The sequence below is a fragment of the Bos taurus genome, chromosome 7 (genome assembly GCF_002263795.3).
Source record: "Bos taurus isolate L1 Dominette 01449 registration number 42190680 breed Hereford chromosome 7, ARS-UCD2.0, whole genome shotgun sequence".
Lineage (NCBI taxonomy): Eukaryota > Metazoa > Chordata > Mammalia > Artiodactyla > Bovidae > Bos > Bos taurus.
This window is the reverse complement of record NC_037334.1, coordinates 62,001,571-62,018,321: the sequence shown is the minus strand read 5'-3', so window position 1 is coordinate 62,018,321 and position 16,751 is coordinate 62,001,571. Positions and strand designations below refer to the sequence as shown.

Sequence of the window (16,751 nt, the reverse complement as noted above, 5' to 3'; positions counted from 1 at the left end):
TCACCGACCCCTTGTTTGGATTGCCCCTGAAGGTTGTTGACAAGGCACTTTCCCAGACTCAGCAAGTACACCTCACCCCAGCAGTCAAGGCCCTACTACATCCTGGACGTGTCTTATGCCACCCTTCTCTCTCACTGGGCTCTGCGCAGGTTGACGTTCTGGGCCTTGAAAATGACAGGTTTGCTCCTGACCCAGGGCCTTTGCGCCTGCGGTTCCCTCTACTTGGAATGGTCTTTTCCCAGGGGGATTCCATGTTCCTTCTTATCACTCAGGACTCACCTCTCTGGGGTGGGGGGGGGTCTTCCTCTATAATCAGCCCTACCCTTTCCTAACCCATCTCTTTGTTTTCTTCATAGCGTTCAACACAATTCAGTATTATCTTCTTTATAAGTTTCCTTGTCTATTATCCATCTCCCTGCCTAGAACATAAGCTCTGAGGGGGAAATGACCTTTTTTGACTTGTTCATCCCCTAACCCTGGGCCCTAGAATAATGCCTGGCAAAAAGTGAGCACTCAGGAAGCATTACTATCTGCATGAATGAACTGGCAGGACATCTCTGCATCTTTTAGGGCCGTTTATACTTTCAAACTCAGAGTATAGCCATCTGTTAATACTAATGCTTTCCCTTTTTAGAATAGGTGATGCATTTACATGGACTAAAAAAAATTAAACACATAAAAAGGTATATGGTGAAAAAAAGTTCCTTTCCCTCCAAGTGCTCCACGTCACAAATCAGGTAGCAACCGTTAATGGTTTCTTACAAGTCCTTGAAAAAATTTCTTCCCGTTTTCATTTAAACAATCATTTAAAAATTCTCACACTTTAATGTTATAAAAGTAATAAATTGAGCTAATTTCAGCAGTGACTATACTAGAACAGCACATTACCTCATCTTATCCTCACAAGAACCCTAGAAACCCCTATTTTACAGAAATGGAAAATGAGGTCCAGAGACTTGTAAGTAACTCACCCAAGATCACACAGCAAAGGGTGGCAAGGCTCAAGTCAGAACCAGCTCTGTGTGGGCCACAGCACAGGCTCAAGCCGCCTGCTTGTCCCAGAGGTCCCTTTTGGGAATTACAGGGGACAGAGTCGGTGGAAGTCAGGGTTCAGTCTGGGGCCTGAGGTCAGGGATCAGGTGGGGTCAGGCCCTAGTAATCTGTAAATTCACCACAGGCCACCATTCCTCTTTCTATTGCCAGTGCCCAGCTGGCACAAAGTCAGTGTTCACTTTGTGTTTCTTGAGTAAGGAATGAAGAAATGGACACGTGAACAAATGGCCCCGTGCACAGATGGATGGCACAGGCTCTGGCCAGGGCTAGCAGCTCAGTCGGCGGCTGGGAAAGTTGCTCCCTTTGTCACCCCTCCCCACTGAGGAAGCTAATTAGTTCTTGAGGAATCTGACCTGGCCCTCCCTCCTACCTTGCCCTTATTAGCACTGGCCGTGACATGCTGAGTGGGTCTCCCAGGACAGTTTTCCTAGGCATCTTGCCAGCAAGGCTCAGAATTCATGGACTCTCAGAGCTGGAAGGGCCCTTACAAAGGAGCTTTTTCACTATCAGCCCCATTTTATAGATGAAGAAATCAAGGTCTGGAGATGACTCAAGGTGGAGCTCACTCCAGGGGAGGCACACACAGAGCACAATGACTGCCAACAGCCAGTTCAAGCGGCCACAGGCTCTCTGGCCCCAGCCTCCTCCTTCCCTCCTCCCATCACCACCTGGCTCCCTACCATATACACCTGTGCCCACCTGTGCAGAACAGCTATAACACAGCCTGCCCCATGTGCCCCTGATACCTGTTTTGCTCGTGGTAGGGCTCCTCTCCTGCCTAGATCACCCCATCGAAAAAAGATGACAGCTTTGAAGGTTGAGCCAGGCTGCTTCCCGGGGGGGAACTTAGGTAGGGGCAGGCCAGCCACACAGGAGGAGTTGCTCAGCTCATGCCATGTCCCTCTCCTCTGCTCTGCTTAGAAACCAGGCCTCCCGGGCCAAATCCAGGCTCTGCTATTTGCTAGCTGTGTGACCTTAGCAAGTGACTGCTCCTCTCGGAGACAGTTCCCTTAATTGAGAAGAAGGCAATAAAAGCACTGACATTAGGGATTGGAAGCTATGATGAGGTCACAGATGCCAGGGAGGTCATTGCCTTTCAGCCCAAGTAGACAGGACAGAGGCCTCATGCTTCCCTGGAATGGAGCTGGCAGTTGGTGACCCCACGTGACTCCCTGGAAGGGGTCAGAGCTGCTTCTAGCAAAAGAGATTCATTCCACAGATCATAGTCCTGAGGGGATATGACTCTCTAATGGTCACACAGCAGGGGATTCCAGAGTGATCGGCAGGCAGGGATCACTGCCCCAAGTCACAGAACCTCAGAATCTCAGGGATGGCTGTCACCGTGTCCACCGCCCCACACAATTCCTGCACCCCTGAAACCACGTCCCTGAGTGTCTAAACCTTACACACTCAACTGGCAGGGTGCTCACTAACCTAAGGATGTGCCTTCTACTAATTAATATTCTTCAGCTCTAAAGTCACTCCTTATGTTAACTCCCACCTCTTGACATGACTCTGCCCCCCACCGCCACACAGATAAAGAGCTTTCTCTTTCCAACTTACAGCCCTGCAGAGACTTCAGCCACAAGTCCCATCCCACAGGGCACAGTAAGGGTAAACATCCCTGGGCCCACCAGCAGCTCTTATGACACAGCTGCAGCCATCGTAGCGCATACTGATTGGGCTCTTACTGTGTACCCAGACATGGACTTCACACATACTATCTTATTTAATTTCTGAAACGATTCTATGAAGCACAAATTACTATCATTCACTTAAAAAAAACAAAACCTTTTTATTTATTTTTGGCTGTGCTGAATCTTTGTTGCTATGTGTGTTTTCTCTAGTTGTGGGGAGTGGGGGCTACTCTCCAGCTGTGGCATTTGGGCTCAGCAGTTGCGGCTCCCAGGCTCTAGAGCACAGACTCGGCAGTTGTAGCACATGAGCTCAGTTGCTCCTCGGCATGTGGGATCTTCCCAGATCAGGGATCAAACCTGTGTCTCCTACACTGGCAGGCAGATTCTTTACCACTGAGCCACCAGGGAAGCCCCTATGATTCACTTTTTAGTGACGAGAAAACCAAGGCTCAGAGATAATGCCCAAGGTCACAGAGCCGGAAAGCAGGGGCGGGCTGGGCTCACCCCTGGCTCTCAGGACTCTAGGGAGCACCAGGCTTTCCAGCCAGCAGTTTCCACAGTGCCAAGCTCCTAGACAGGGCCTCAGTGTGTGTATAATTCAGACCTTCCAAAGCCTCTGTGCTTCTGTTTTGTTTTTCTCTTCGCTTCTCTGTTTCAGTCCTATCCCAAGGCTGGTTCTCAGGGTCACAGGGCTAGAAAATGCTCCAGTGTCAGAGCATGAAGGGCCCTCAGGGAGAAGCTGGCCTGGGAGGCTTTAGAGAGGGAGAGGGTCAGAGAGAAGGCCATGGGCCAGGACCTGGTCTGCTGACCTCCAGCCAGCCTGGAACCCTTCCCCCCACTACTGTTCCCAGACCAGAGGAACCCAGCAGAAAAGGCCAGGGGGTGAGACAGCCCTGCCTCCGAGGGAGCTCCCGTACCCCCATCCAAGCCCGCAGTGACTCCATGGAAAAGGAATTTGGCAGGAGGCTTGGACCAGGCCCAGCCAGCAATCCAGACGACTTTTGCCACCCTGCACAAACAAAGCTGAGAGAATGGGGGGCTGGGCCAACTACAGGCACCTCAGGTCCCCCCACTGCAGGGCATCAGGGGCGGCAGCTCCACCCCAAATTCCCCAGACTAGGGAACTGCCACCCCTGGTGATGCCCCAGCCAGCTGGGTTCAAGATTGTGGTCCCCAGTGTCAGAGACACAAGAGATGGCTGTGGCCCACAGCGGGTAGTCCCCTTGTTGAGCCCCCAGTCTTCTTGCACCCGTAAAAGCCGTAACACCCCCCTCTTCTCCCAGCCTCTTCAGTGGTGATCCTTGAAAGACCGACCCTTCTGGAGATGCAGGGATGAGGGCAGAGCTGCCCCAGGGTCAGGAGACCTGGGTCTGACAGGGTTGAATCCCTAAGTGGGGAAGGGGAATAAGAAGCCCTGAGTACACCCCTAGAGTGAAGCTCGCAGTGGCTGCTGCAATGACTGAGCCCTCAGCAGCCCACTGTAATGTGCTGCGCCATGCACTTTATGCCCATCATCTCCTTCGATCCGCCCAACAATCACGAGGAATAAGTACTGTTATTCTTCCCAGTTTGCAAATGAAACTAGAGCTCAGAGAAACCTGCCCAGGGTCATATGACTTGTAAATAGCAGAGCTGGGATTCAAAACTCCCAAGCCTGGTTGCTGAATCTCATTTCTTAACCACCTTGCCTTCCGGACCCTGACTCTGGTGGGAGGGGAATGGATAGAGGCTCTAGTGCTCTCCGATGCTGATCTGCGGGCCCCTCTGTTCCCACATCTGACAGTCGGCACCCACCATGATGTTCTCTCCTCTGCATATGCAGCTGCCTAAAGTGGCTGATGCTTTCTTCCCCTTCTTCGTCTCAAGAGAAGAGCTGATAAACTCATTGTTACTAAGGGGGAAATGACTGTTAGGACATAAAAAACTAGTGGAGTGGAAAGAGCACTGTGGGGAGTCAGGAGACCTGAATTCGAGCTGTGCCCAGGCGGCGATAAGCCCTTTCTCTCACCCCATCACTTCTGTTGGCAGCTGTCTGTTCTGCTGACCATCAGGCCTCTTGACCGAGGATCCAAAGGAGGGAGGCGGGGCAGGTGAACGGAGGCCAGAGCAGAAGGTCAGGACAGGGAGAGAATTCAAGGAAATGCTTCTTCACACGGCTGCCGTCAATGGGAGTGCCTGGGCCCCAAGCAGGGTGGAGAGGGTCGGGAAGCCAGAGGTAGGAAGGGAGACTGGCTGGAGACAGCCCATTGTGGCTGCCTGGAAGTCTTGGCAATGGGACAGGTAAACAGGCTGGGTAAACTGCCCCCCTGTGGGGTCAGGAAAGAACCAATGGCTGGCCGCTGCACAACTTCAGCCTCAGCTGGGGGCAGGAAGATGAACTGGGCCTGAGTAATGGCCTGGCTACCTTGCCAGCCCCTGCCCCACATCCTCCCTACTGAAAGGAGGAAATGACACAGGCTCCTTTCCCTGGGGAGTTCTCCATCCACGCCAAAGTCCTGGTGAGCACAACCTGACTGAGTCCCGGCAGACTGCCAGGTCTCTTCTCAGAGGCGAATAATTCATACTAAGGTGAGAAGGACTGCCAGATGGGAGATGATAGGAATGAAAGTGGAGAGCCCCAGACCTAGCTCCAGCCTTGCCATCAACAGGCTGGCAGAAGTCATTGCATGCCTCTCCCTTAATGCCCCGGGGGGACCTGAGACCAGAGAAGGATGCCCTATGCCCTGAGTCACACACCCCAAACCACCGAGACTCGCTTTACTCACTCTGGCAGGGTCCTCCCTGCTGTCCTGCGCCCCCCTGGATGCCGAGCCGGCCTTGGTTCTGAAAGCCTTCTGGAAAGGCAGCCCATCAACTAGCTGACAGAGAGGAAAATCCTGCATCGACGGCAACGCAGAGGAGCTGGATCTGACTTCTCTCCTCCACAGATGACTCAGCCTAGCTCTTTATCAGGAAAACCGATTTTGCAACAGCCTTTTAAATGGCCTCTCCGCCTCCAGTCTCTCCCCCGCCAATCTACCCGCCCCAAGCTGCCAGATTCATCTTTCTCCCTCCTGACTCCACTTGTGTCGGGCCTCTCTCCTCTCCAGGACGTGGGGCGTCAAGCAGCCAGGCCTCATCCTGGCAGTCAGGGCTTGCCCGAGAGCTTGCTCACTGCTCCCTGCATCCTCAGCAAGGGTCACAGGGGGCCCAAAGGCGCGTGTTTCCCTCACCTGCCCTGTGAGTTCCAGCCTCTGCTATGGGTCTGCACAGACCCCTCCACCCAGAACACTGCTCTGTCTCCTGTCCTTTCTATAGGTTCAGTCCTCAGATCATCCAGGTTTTATCTGCACCACTTAACAACCTCATCACTTTGCATATTATTCGTTTGAGTGAGAGTTCTCCTCCAGGGCATGCTCACCACATGCCCCATGCCAGGCCTTTCCTTCATTTACAGCAGCCAGGAGGACAGTGGTCCCCTCAGCTCTGCATTAGAGAAGAAATGGACTCGGAGGGGTGAAGTGACTTGCTTAACGTGGCATGGCTAGTCAGAGGCAGAGGTGGGATTCAAACCTAGGGTTGCCCAGCACCAGCCCACGACCCATCACATGGGCCGTGCTGCCTCCTCCCAACGTCTTGCTTTGCAGCAGTCAGGGTCTGCGTCTGATTTCCCCCAGAGAGCGCAAGAGCCTAGGGGCAAGGGTCTCAACTGCTTCTGCCTTGTCCCCTGCACCTTTCCTGGGGGCTTGCCGAAATGATGAAGTCGATGAGGATGCCACAGCCAAGGGAGTTGCTCCAGACACTGCCAAGCCAAAGGTGTAGCCTGTGTGCTCTCGTTGAATCCTCACGGCAACTCATAAAGGAGGCCCCCTTACTGCTGTTCTAGGGATGAACAAAACAAGACCAGAGAATCGGCAAACTCACCCCAGGTCTCCCATCCAGCCAGAGACAGGCAGAGTGGAGCTGGAGCTGGGAGGCGGACTGATTCCACGCCCGGGCCCCTCCTTCTTAAGAGCTCTGCCCACAAAGCACAGTCTCCCCACCTACTGTCCCAGGCCCAGCCCAATTGCTGCTTCCTCCAGGAAGCTCCCATCAACCCATTCAGACTCCTAGATCAATGCTCCTGCCCTGCTCCACCTGGCCCAGGGGCCTCCAAGAGGACGGGGTTTAGAGGAAACAGACTGAGAAAGCCAAGGAACCACGGCCCAAAGAGAAGGAGGCTGGGACTGGTCCAGCTCCTGTATCTCCTGCTGGCAGGGGGTTGGGATCAGGCAGCACAGGATGGGTGGGCCAAGTCAAGGGCCCCCAGGTCAGATTGGCATGGGCCTTGGTGAGCAGCTAACCCTGTAGTCCACAGGCACTAATCACTGCTGGCTGATGCTGTGCGGTCCTCCTCTGCTGAAGGCCAGGAGCCATCACCTTCTTCCACCTACTCTACTAGCTAGTAGAGGCAAGCTCAGCCCCAGATGCACAGCAAACTGGAAAGGGTTGGTTCCCAGGGAGCCAAGCTCAGACCCAGGCTCCCCCTCCCAGTCGAGCCCTGCTGAACCAGGCCTGCTCCCACCCCCAAGCCCTCTCCTTTCAGCAGCCTCCATCTTCTCTGCTCAGGGAGCCTTGAGTGTACAGAAAGGACTACAGCACCCTACATTTCCAGAGAAAACACTTGATCCAGGAGACAAACAAGTGGTGAGCGAGGGCAGAGGAGAGAGAATTTCCCCCAACCTGTGCCTCTCCCACGAGTAGAGCGGGGTCCAGTCTATCTCAGGGTCCCCAGTACCCAGCCCAGGTGTACCAAGTCGCTTCAGTCATGTCCAACTCTGTGTGACCCCATGGACTGTAGCCCTCCAGGCACCTCTGTCCATGGATTCTCCAGGCAAGAATACTGGAGTGGGTCGCCATGCGCTCTTCCAAGGGATCTTCCCAACCCAGGGATCGAACCCACATCTCGCATCTGCCTGCATTGGTGGGAGGGTTCTTTACCACTGATGCCACTGGAAAGCCCAAATATAGCCTTTCCTCTTGGTTCTGTGGCAGCCTGTAGCCATAGCTGTTCCCATCCTCTCCAGACTCAGCAGAGGTCATCACCCAGGAGGGCTCCCACAATCCAAATCCACCTCCCATTTTACTCCACCAGGCATCCCAGGAGACGAATTCTAGATTTGTCTAGGTCTCAGATTCCTTGAGATCCTAGATCCCAGATCTAGAGAGTGGTTTCTGGAGGAAGCAGGGAAAGGAAAGAGAAAGGTAGTAACAAGCCCGTAGGTGAAAAGGGAGATGAAACTCAAATGGCAGTGTTAGATCCAAGAGGCAAAATATTCCATTGAGTGCCAGGAGAACATAGAGCCTAAAAGAGAGATGAATGAGGATGAAGCAACCTGGGAAGTCTTCCTGGAGGAAGTGGCATATGCCCTCCTTCTGAAAAGATTGAGTTGTGGAAGCATTCCAAGCAATGGAGCAGCCTTATGGAGGCTGGAAAGCTCAAGACAATCCCCACCTGACTCCCCTACCCCACCTCTACTCATAACCCAAGTCAAGACAGCTGGAGAGGAAAGCACCTCTGACGGGGGGATACACCCCACTCATTAGGCTTGCCCAGAGGCTGATGGTGACTGGGATGGTCCAGGTTGAGCTCCAGGGAGCTATGTACATGAGCAGGCTCATGCTCAGAGCCCAGAAGCACCATGGTATCTTCCCTGGGCCTCCGGGTGGGTTACATAACCGCCCCACTGCTGGGGCCACAGATTCAGCCGGGACCCTCCTCCGCCTCCACCTCCCCAGCCATCTGTCTGTGCTGCTTCCCTCTCATAGAGGAGGCCGCCGCACTGCCGAAAGCAAGGCCAGCACCCTGTGGTAAATTCCCCACATTCCTTCCTCACAGAAAAATAAATAAGGAGGAGAAAAAACCCTGGAGGAATGATAATGACGGCCCCAGCACGCAGCAGTCCCAGCTTGCTGCCCTGCCCGCCCTGTAGAGCAGAGCCTGTCCTGGGGACGAGGGTGGGCACGCTGCTGCCTCTCCCTAGGAGGCATCCTCACTGCAGGCCTGGGGTAGACAGCTCGCCTTTCTGCAGCTCCCCTAGCCCTGTCAACTCACTTTTGGTCTCAGGTTCACTCATATCTGCTGAGGAAGGCGCTGGGAATCTTAAGTGGTCTACCCTCTCACTGCTGTATCTATTCAGCCTGCCCGCCCTCCCTTAGACAGCCCTCCTTTACCAAATCCAACCAGAGGTGCAGCCTGTTCCCTTCCCATGTCCTGCTCAACAGAGCATCCTGTGAGGGTTGCCTTTAGTACGTCACTTCACCTCTGGGTCTCAGCTTCCTTATTAGGAAACTAGAGCTGATTATATCTGCTTTGCAGAGTCACTGCTGAGCAAATGAAATGCAGAAATTATTTCTATAGCATAAAACACTGTGCATACCTGAGGGGGATTTAAATTCAGCCTTTGCACAAACCTACCTCTGTATAATTCTCCCAGGCTAGGCTGCTGGATGTCTCCTTCCCCCTTCCAGCTATCTCTGGGTCTGGTCTCCCTCTTCTGTTCACAATCAGGCACAGTGCAACCTTTCCCTCCCCCTGACACCCCTCCCACTCCAGCATCCTCTCAGCAAAGGTGCTCTAGTGTCAACCTCTAGCTAACATGCTGTGGCAGGGGAGAATCAGGTTTGAATCCCAGGTCTGTTTCTTGCTGGATTTGAGTGCCCAGGCCCCCTTGGAGTGGCCCCCAGACCCAAGACTCCTGGGAGGGAAGGTGTGGTCGAAGCTCCCACCACTCAGTATGTAGTCCTGCAGCCCTGAGTGGGCAGAAGGCTACCAATTCCTCCCATGCCATTCGCCAGTTACTGGGTGTATCTGGCTCCCCTCCAGCCAGAGGAGAGGCTGAACCATCCAGCCCCACCCTCCCCTTGTCCTTCACACTGCAAAAGGAAAGCAGACTGGAGATCAGAAAATTTGGTTCTAGTGTCTGTTCTGTCACAGTATGGACTAGATGTTGGACTAGTTCCTGATCTTCTTTGAGCTTCATTTTGTCCATGCGTTTCAGAGAAGACATCAGACTTCTCTGATTCCCAGTGAAGTTACCCCCTTCACTGGGAAAGCAGTGATCCCCAGAGTGTGGCACCTCCATACCTTGAGTGGGAGCAAAAGGAAAAGTTATGACCAACCTAGATAGCATATCGAAAAGCAGAGACGTTACTTTGCCAACAAAGGTCCGTCTAGTCAAGGCTATGGTTTTTCCAGTGGTCATGTATGGATGTGAGAGTTGGACTGTGAAGAAGGCTGAGTGCCGAAGAATTGATGCTTTTGAACTGTGGTGTTGGAGAAGACTCTTGAGAGTCCCTTGGACTGCAAGGAGATCAGCCCTGAGATTTCTTTGGAAGGAATGATGCTAAAGCTGAAACTCCAGTACTTTGGCCACCTCATGCGAAGAGTTGACTCACTGGAAAAGACTCTGATGCTGGGAGGGATTGGGGGCAGGAAGAGAAGGGGACAACAGAGGATGAGATGGCTGGATGGCATCACTGACTCGATGGACGTGAGTCTGAGTGAACTCCGGGAGTTGGTGATGGACAGGGAGGCCTGACATGCTGCAATTCATGGGTTCGCAAAGAGTCGGACACGACTGAGCGACTGAACTGAACTGATACTTAACATCTTACTAGTTATGTAAATTTCACGCGTATATTGGAAAAGGAGTATAATAAACACATCAAAGGTATATTACTGCTTGCTGCTGCTGCTGCTAAGTCGCTTCAGTCGTGTCCGACTCTGTGCGACCCCATAGATGGCAGCCTACCAGGCTCCCCATCCCTGGGATTCTCCAGGCAAGAACACTGGAGTGGGTTGCCATTTCCTTCTCCAATGCATGAAAGTGAGAAGTGAAAGTGAAGTCGCTCGTTCATGTCCAACTCTTCATGACCCCATGGACTGCAGCCTACTAGACTCCTCCGCCCATGGGATTTTCCAGGCAAGAGTACTTAGGGGGAGGTAAAAGTGGATATCTCAGTAACAAAAGTTAGACAATTTAAAGGAAACAAGTAAGTACAGGTGGTGCATGAACTCATTCATTCAACTGATATTTATTGCTCACCAGCTAAGGGTCAGGCACTGTTCATAGCTATGAAGAGAAATAGACAAATCCCTGCTTGCATTCTAGCAGGGGAGCCAAATAATAAACGTATGAGTAACTGTACAACTAAGTCACATGGTAAATTCTATAGAGAAGAATAAAGCAGGAGAAGGAGATACACAGATGGCATGGGGTGGGGAGTGGTGTGCAAAGGTACATAAGGTAATCGAAGTGGACGTCACTGGGAGTCACGTCTGAGCGAAGAAGCGAAGAAGGTAAGGGAGTGAGGCTTGTGCATGTCAGGGGAGACCAGGCAGAGGGAACTGCTAGGGCTAAGGTCCGGAGGCAGGCTCACACCCTGCAGGTTTGAGGATGGTGCATGAAATGTGGAGGTGGGACATGAATAAGGAAAACATTTTCTCAAGTGGCCTTTCTACCTCTGCCCTGCAGGGTCTCGGGGACCCCCCTGCATTGCAACTATTTGCGTGCACACACGCACACACACACCCTGCAACACTCACGTTCTCAATACCTCCTTAATGCTGGCGAGAGCCTAGCCGGCAACAGCATATCCTCCTCCACACACACGTGCACCCACAGAGGTGGCAGAGCCTACACACCAATGTGTGCACACAGAACAACCATACACATGACGTGGAGACACACAGGCACTCAGGTGACAGATCGACACAGACACAACAGGTACACACCCTGTGGGCGGACACATGTGTCTCCCTCTTGCCAGCCTGCCCTGTCTCCAGGTAACGAGGTCACCAGACCACCTTTGTCTGGAGGGCACATGACCTGATGTGTGGTTTCAAATTCCCTCCTCCGCATCTCTGCATCTCAGTCATGGTTTCCCATTTCCAGGTCAACATTAAAATCGGCCACATGATGCTCAAATGTCCTAAGGGATCGTGTTGCTGTGGAAAATGTCCCCCTTTATATCCCTTCAGCAATTAAATGGAAAAGCCATGTAAAATGCCTAGCACAGCATTGTAAACGGTACCAGCAGCTCTGGCATCATTGCTCATCAAAGTCATCTGCATCCCTGGCTTCATCCCTTTAAGGTGCTCAGGGGCAGCTGATGAGTAGGAGGAAGGGCCAGACCAGGAACTTCAGGCCTCGGTTTTAGTCTCTATCTGGTCTCCAACTCACTGTGAAGCCTCAGGCAAGTCCCTTCACCTCTCTGGCCCAGATCAGAAACCTACAGGTGCTGCAGAATTTCTTGGGGTGGGGGGTGTGTGTGTCCAAAATGCTGATTCCTGGGCTGTGCCCCAGAGCCAGGACCACAGAATATTCATGCTAACAGTCTCCCTGAGGGGTTCTGAAGTACTGCCAGGTTGGGGACTCAATGGGCTTTAGAGCAATGATTTTATCTTATTTTTTAATTAAAGAAAAAATTTGGCTGTGGCATGAGGGATCTTAATTTCCCAACCAGGGATTGAACCCGAACCCCCTTCAGTGGCAGTGTGAAGTCTTAATCAGTGGACTACTAGGGAAGTCCCTAGAGCTCCTGATTTTATAAACATGTTTTTAAGTAAATTAACAAATAGGAAAATTCTTGGAACAGAGTCTGGCAAATAGACCCCATGTCAACAGAAAATACATTTAAGAAAATATATTTATATAAATAATTCTATGCAGTAATTATCATTGAATATGTGCACACTTTTATAGCTTTCCTAGCAGCTTCACATCGGCAGAGAAAGAAGTAGAGCAGAGATTGTGATGCTATTTTACAGACCAGAAAACTGAGGCAGAGAAAGTTTGGAATCTCACAGAACACAGGTCTTTGGCTCCCAGCCAGGGTCCTTGGCTTAGCTCCTCTGAGATGTGCCGCCTTGGGGCCTTGTCACCTCATCCCATAAGGCGTTGCCTTCTAGCCCACAGTGGGTATTGTGTACACAGCAAACACAATCCTTTCACTCCAGGTGCTTCTCCTGTCGCTCAGGATTCACTGACAATGGGACAACCTCAGCCAGAAATGCCCTTCTCACCAGGTAATGCAGGGGTTTCCCAAAGCCCTGATGCTCAATGCTACCATTTGATCTGGAATGGTCTTTCTGCTCCAGCCAACCTGAGTTCAGATCCCAGCTGAGCAACCACTACCTGGTATATGCTAAGCCTCAGTTTCCTCCTTGGTGTAGGGGTCTCATAATTCCTATCCTGCCGGGTGATTGGGAAGGTAAGATCTTCCATGTGAAGTTTGCAGCATCTGGCCTGGCACACAGGCTCTTGCGATGACAAAGCACCATTAACTCGCAGGCTAAGTGTGAGCTCCTGGAAGGCAGGAACCCACGCCTACCACGTGCCGTATGCTCGGTTAATATGCGCCGAATGGGTGAGAAATGAGATGATATCGCGAACTTCTTTCTGATTCCCAGCTCGCCATTGTCTTTCATGACCCATTGCCCAGCGTGGGAGCTGGAGGCATGGAGCAGGGATGGTCAGGGCCAGAGGGGGAGGGGCCCTGGGTCCCGGGTCCTGGTAGGGCAGTGATGAAGGCCGCCGGGGAGGGCCGTGTTCTGGGAGACCTGAATGCAATCCTGTTGACTCAGAGGCATAAATAATGCACCAGCACGATCTCTCCTCACCATCCTGTCACGCTAAGAATAGCACCGGCTACCCTTTCAGGGATTTCTCAGGGAACAGAGTAGGACACCAAGATGGGGACAAGCGGGGAAAGGCATTGCTGGACTCTGGACTGTCAAGCGTCCTTTCTTCAAGCCCACTTTTCCAAACCCATAAGTCTGAAGACCCTGGAGGTCAGAGCTGGCCTGGGCAGTCAGGCACCACCCACCCTCTCCCACCATAATTGCTCCTCTTCCTCCCCACTTCTGATGCCGTCTCAATAAAGCCCGTGCCCCAGGCCCAGCCCCCACGATCCCCCCCTCATTCATGTGATGAATAAGTACAGAGTGGGTGGTTCCCTTCTTATGTATTTCATCTGTAAGACTTTGGAGAGGGAGGAAGATCCTATAGCTTTTAATTAAAACATTTTTTAAGTTTAAAAACGACTGACTTAGAACAGTGATTCTCATACTTTAATGTGCATAGTAATTACTCAGGGATGTGGTTAAGTTGCAGATTCTGATTCAGGAGGTCTGGAGTGGGGCCTCAGAGTCTGCATTTCTAAGAAGCTTCTGGGTGATGCTGATATTGCATCCATGATGGCCATACACTGCGTGCAGGAAAACTCAAGTATTTCTCTATAAAATAGATGGAGAAACCAAGGTCCAGAAATGAATACAATTATGCCCAAAAGCATACAGCAGAGCTCAGCTCACAACGCAGGCCTCCTAACTCCTCCTAGGGCTGGGTCTTAGCAAGGCTTTGGGGTTGAATGAACGTGCCTGGAGTGGAACAGGGGACAGGCCACAGTTTCAGGCAGTGGGCTTCGGTCCAGCGGCAGGCCTTCCTTCAGCCAAAAGCTGAACCTCCTGGTCCACAGGCTCCCACCTGAACAGAGACATTCAGCTGGAGTGACAGTAGCCTCTAGCCCAAGATCTGGCCCTCCTCAGCTTGCATTCAAGGCCACAGGGACTGGAACCCTCCTGGGAGGCAGGATGAAAATACGGACTATTAGAATGCAAACAAGATCCAGGCAGAGGAAGGTCAGGTGTGAGCACTCTGCATTGTCATCCTGTGAAGTGGTTGGGGGAGCGTGCAGGGGTCTGCTGCACAGTCAGGATGGGAATGGGAGGGAAAACAGAAAAGAAAGGAGGCAAGACCAGCCTCTAAGACCAGCACTAGGAACAGCTCCTCCCTTCTAGGCTCAGCCTCAAGCCCCTTTGCTGGCTCCAGGCCCCGCAAGACGAGCCTTACTGCCCCTCCAGGCTGCACTGCAGCTCCCCTCAAGGTGTCTGCCCTCCCTACACTCCAGCCATGCTGGCCTTCCTTCAAGGACTCAGACAGGCATCAAGCACTTTGCACCTCAGGGCCTTTGCACTGGCTGCTACTCCTCCCTAGAACCCTCTCTCCCCATGTCCCTCAGTTGTCCCTTTCTGGTTATACCTCTCCTTGAGGTCTGTTGACAGGTCTCAGGGAGGACGCACCTTTCCTAGGAGGTCACATTCCTCCCACAGCACCTTCTACCTCTCCTCCAAATTCTCATGAGATTTGTAATTCCATCAATATTTGTTTTAATGTCAGTCTGTCCTGCCCCATGGTCAGGAGCCCCTTCAGGGCAGGGACCTCGACTGTCATTTCTCTGCTGTATCCCTGCCCCCATGCCTAGGCCATTTTTGTTGGTATTTAGTCACTAAGTCATGTTCCACTCATTGTGACCCCACGGACTGCAGCACGCCAGGCTTCCCTGACCTTCCCTGACCTACTGCCCAGAGTTTGCTCAAACTCATGTCCATGGAGTTGGTGATGCCATCCAACCACTCATCCTCTGTCACCCCCTTCTCCTCCTGCCCTCAATCCTTCCCAGCATCAGGGTCTTTTCCAGTGAGTTGGCTCATTGCATCAGGTGGCCAAAGTATTGGAGCTTCAGCATCAGTCCTACCAGTAAATATTCAGTGTTGATTTCCTTTAGGATTAACTGGTTTGATCTCCTTGCTGTCCAAGGGACTTTCAAGAGTCTTCTTCAGCACCATAGTTTGAAAGCATCAGTTCTTCAGTGCTCAGCCTTCTTTATGTACAACTCTCACATCTGTATGTGACTACTGGAAAAACCATAGCTTTGACTATACGGACTTTGGTTGGCAAAGTGATGTCTCTGCTTTTTAATATGCTGTCTAGGTTTGTCATAGCTTTTCTTCCAAGGAGCAAATGTCTCTTAATTTCATGGCTGCAGTCACCGTCTACAGTGATTTTGGAGCCCAAGAAGATAAAATCTGTTGCTGTTTCCTCTTTCCCTCCATCTATTTGCCATGAAGTGATAGGACCGGATACCATGATCTTAGCTTTTGAATGTTGAGTTTTAAACCAGCTTTTTCACTCTCCTCTTTCACCTTCATGAAGAGTCTCTTTAATTCCTCTTTGCTTTCTGCTATTAGAGTGGTATCATCTGCATATCTGAAGTAATTAATATTTCTTCCAGCAATCTTGATTCCAGCTTGTGCTTCATCCAGTCCAACATTTTGCATGATGTACTCTGCATATAAGTTAAATGAGCAGGGTGACAACATACAGTCTTGACGTACTCCTTTCCCAATTTTAAGCCAGTCCATTGTTCCACGTCTGGTTCTGTTGTTCTTGACCCGCACACAGGTTTCTCAGGAGGTAGGTAAGGTGGTCTGGCATTCCCATCTCTTTCAGAATTTTCCACAGTTTGTTGTGATCCACACAGTCAAAGGCTTTAGCATAGTCAATGAAACAGAAGTAGGTATATTTTTTGGAATTATATTGCTTTTTCTATGATCCAATGGATGCTGGCAATTTGGTCTCTAGTTCTTTGGCCTCTTCTAAATCCAGCTTGTACATCTGGAAGTTCTTGGTTCACATACTGCTGAAGCCTAGCTTGAGGGATTTTGAGCATTACCTTGCTAGCAGGTGAAATGAGTGCAATTCTACAGTAGTTTGAATATTCTTTGGCATTGCCTTTCTTTGGGATTGGAATGAAAATCGACCTTTTCCAGTCTTATGGCCATGACTTATGGCCTAGGCCATAGTTGGGCTGAATAAACATTTGCTGACTGAATGAGGGAACAAATGAATAAAAACAGTGCTCACATCTACCTCCGTGGTTCTCAGTGACTGTTCTTACCCTGGAGAAGCTGTAAGGGACTAGGACTTGGAAGATGATGTGGTTCTAACCCTCTGCCCTGCTATACTCCAGCTGAGTGGGCTTCACAGGGCACATCACCTCTCTGAATGGGGAGCGCTGGTGGTCAGGTCTAAATGAGCAGGGGAATCTGAGAAAGGCTCTGGAAGCAGGAAAGAGCTTTAGCTGGTAACACTGCTCCTCCGTGTTTGAGGCCAGAGTGGCAAAGGGCTGCATTCAAGGCCACACAGCCAGTGTGTGGGGATGCCAGACCTCCACCCCCCCTACCCACTGCACAGCTTA

The 16,751-nt window shown here is 51.5% G+C and overlaps 1 protein-coding gene across 4 annotated transcripts in view; it reads right to left on the bottom strand.

Annotated features, from left to right (window-relative positions):
• The window catches only part of SYNPO (synaptopodin), a 57,089-nt gene that overhangs the window by 10,592 nt on the left and 29,746 nt on the right, over positions 1-16,751 (bottom strand). The window contains exon 1 of one of the 4 annotated variants that reach the window (XM_005209596.5): positions 5,456-5,539. The exons of the other annotated variants lie outside the window; for them this stretch is intronic. The gene's annotated coding sequence lies outside the window, so the exon portion shown is untranslated. Of the gene's footprint in view, positions 1-5,455; positions 5,540-16,751 lie in introns of those variants that run through there. 4 annotated transcript variants of the gene reach the window in all.